The following is a 2,500-nucleotide window of genomic DNA, read 5'->3' as shown; positions in this document are numbered from 1 at the left end:
CCGCGAGTGACCAACCATGGGCTGCCTTCGGTGTAGCTCGGTCGCTCGCTTGCTATGTGTCAGAATTTGTTGAAAGCCAACTCGTTCGTTGTACACTTTGATGGGTGACCATCACTGTGTCTCCGTGCCGAGCTAGATCTCCCCTAGCCGTAAGGCACTTGAACGCCCCTTCGACGACGAGTTGCATGTGTGTGGTATGTGTCAGAATCTGGTGAAGCTTTCTGCATGTGATGTGCCTTGTGTGGATCCGTGGCCATTGCATTGTGTCTGGTGTGTAGGTACCCAGACACTTAGAACGCTTGCGCGGAAAGCAAACTCGATCGTTGTACACTTTGATGGGCAACCATCACTGTGTCTCCGTGCCGTGCTAGATCTCCCCTAGCCGTAAGGCACTTTGAACGCCCCTTCGACGACGAGTTACAAGAGTGTGGTATGTGTCATAATCTGGTGAAGCTTTCTGCATGTGATGTGCCTTGTGTGGATCCGTGGCCATTGCATTGTGTCTGGTGTGTAGGTACCCAGACACTTAAGCAAACTCGATCGTTGTACACTTTGATGGGCGAGCATCACTGTGTATCCGTGCCGTGTAAGAGCTCCCCTGGCCATCAGGCACTTGAAAGGTCCTTCGACGACGAGTTACAATAGTGGTGTGTTAGATACGTCAGATTACGGTGTCTACTAGTGTGCAATACGTATCCGGCTACGGCACGGAACGAACGGGAACTGTGGTGCAGACAAACAAGAGTTAAGCCTATTAGTCATTAACTCTAAGGACGGGGCCATGGGGCGGTACACAAAGGATACGGATGAGCGAGTATGCAGGCCCAATACTCAATAGCTCGATCCGATCCAAGCACATGAGTTGACTGCGGCGCCAGGTTAACCAATGTGCTAGATTCTATTTGGCCAGTAGAATCTTGTGTCTTACGCGATTTGATACCAAGACACCAGAACGAAAGTTAGTTGAAGAGTGATTAAACTCTTATGAAGAATGGTTGTGCAATCACAACTTATGACTTTAACCTATAAAGTGGATATGGACTATCAATTATAACATGGGGCACACACCATGTTCTCGATCCAATCCACGCACACGAGTTGCCTGAGTAGCGACAGGTATACCGATGTGCAATACGTATCCGGCCATAGGCACGGAACGAACAGGAACTGTGGTGCAGACATACAAGGGCCATGGGGCGGTACGCAAAGGATACGGATGAGCGAGTATGCAGGCCCAATACTCAATAGCTCGATCCGATCCAAGCACATGAGTTGACTGCGGCGTCAGGTTAACCGATGTGCTAAGAGAGTTGTTCCTGGGCCTTCAAAGTGACTTCAAAACTATCTTAGCGAATGGTGGCCATGGGCGTAGACATGAGCCACAAGTCACAAGGCCTGGGACTATTGGGTAATAAAGACAACTTAGTCAGAAAGTTAGTCTTTGGACGTACCACCGGGATTGTGTTACATTGGGAACCTTACTATAAAACCCTAGGCAGGGGATCACTCGGCTCATGGATCGATGAAGACCGCAGCTAAATGCGCGTCACAATGTGAACTGCAGGACACATGAACACCGATAAGTTGAACGCATATTGCGCGTCGGACGATTAAACCCGGCCGATGCACACATTCTTGAGTGCCTATCAATTCCTTGATATACAACAAACCAAACTTCAGGGTGGAGCGTGCCACAATAGAACACTATGGCGAGCAGCCCGTCTAGTGTCGTGGGGGAAACACGCTTCCACACTGTGCATAATGGCGTGCTCGGGACCTTTGTTGGGACCGCAGGGCGCTGAAAGTAAAGGGGTGAACCGCATAAATCGCACGCACGTAAACGCGCACACACACAAATAGAGTGAGACGTATCGTAGGATACCGCTAAGAGTACGTTGTGAAACATGGGGAAATTCAATCGAAAACCTCTTTGATGTCCAAGATTTCGTTGACCGTATCCGTCGTAATACTGGATCAACGTGCTTGGGGGAAAACGTCAAAGGGTTTTATAATAGTGGTGCATGATTAACCCATCGATGCCCGAGGGGAACATGTTGTCCAATACAATAGTGGTGCAGTTGGCTCGACATGCTCGGGGGGAGACATCGTGGGTCCAAGTCGACCAAGTCGACCGGGAGTTGTTGTTGAGAGATCGAATCAAAACGATGCCGAGCGGAACTCGTTGTCCTTATTGGAGTGATATTCGGACAACGTGCTCGGGGGGGCCATCGTTGATTCAAAAATGACCGTAAATTGCCCAATCCGTGTGTGTGTGTGTGTGAAGTGTTGTTGCGTATATATCGGTTCGCTATGCCCCGGGTTCGAAACGAATGGAATGTGACTGATTTTGTTGTAGGCCTCAAGTGATGTGAGACAACCCCCAGAATTTAAGCATATTAATAAGGGGAGGAGAAGAAACCAACCGGGATTCCCTGAGTAGCTGCGAGCGAAACGGGAGAAGCTCAGCACGTAGGGACGGTGTGTAACTGCACCTGTCCGA

The 2,500-nt window shown here is 49.6% G+C and overlaps 1 long non-coding RNA gene and 2 other non-coding genes across 3 annotated transcripts in view; all 3 read left to right on the top strand.

Moving 5' to 3' along the window:
• The first annotated feature begins 718 nt into the window (after nt 1–718).
• On the top strand, nt 719–1,447 carry LOC125773260 (uncharacterized). Its single transcript, XR_007419993.1, has 2 exons — nt 719–878; nt 1,289–1,447. It is a non-coding gene; the product is annotated as an uncharacterized LOC125773260 (long non-coding RNA).
• Nucleotides 1,448–1,487: 40 nt separating this feature from the next.
• Nucleotides 1,488–1,645, top strand: LOC125773268 (5.8S ribosomal RNA). Its single transcript, XR_007420001.1, has one exon. It is a non-coding gene; the product is annotated as a 5.8S ribosomal RNA (ribosomal RNA).
• Nucleotides 1,646–2,354: 709 nt separating this feature from the next.
• The window catches only part of LOC125773276 (large subunit ribosomal RNA), a 4,179-nt gene continuing 4,033 nt past the window's right edge, over nt 2,355–2,500 (top strand). The window contains exon 1 of the ribosomal RNA XR_007420009.1: nt 2,355–2,500. This exon is cut by the window's right edge and continues 4,033 nt beyond it. This is a non-coding gene — a ribosomal RNA (large subunit ribosomal RNA).

The sequence above is a fragment of the Anopheles funestus genome (assembly GCF_943734845.2).
Source record: "Anopheles funestus chromosome X unlocalized genomic scaffold, idAnoFuneDA-416_04 X_unloc_26, whole genome shotgun sequence".
NCBI lineage: Eukaryota > Metazoa > Arthropoda > Insecta > Diptera > Culicidae > Anopheles > Anopheles funestus.
Note: the sequence above shows the minus strand (reverse complement) of the source record. Positions and strands in the feature narration are given on the sequence as shown.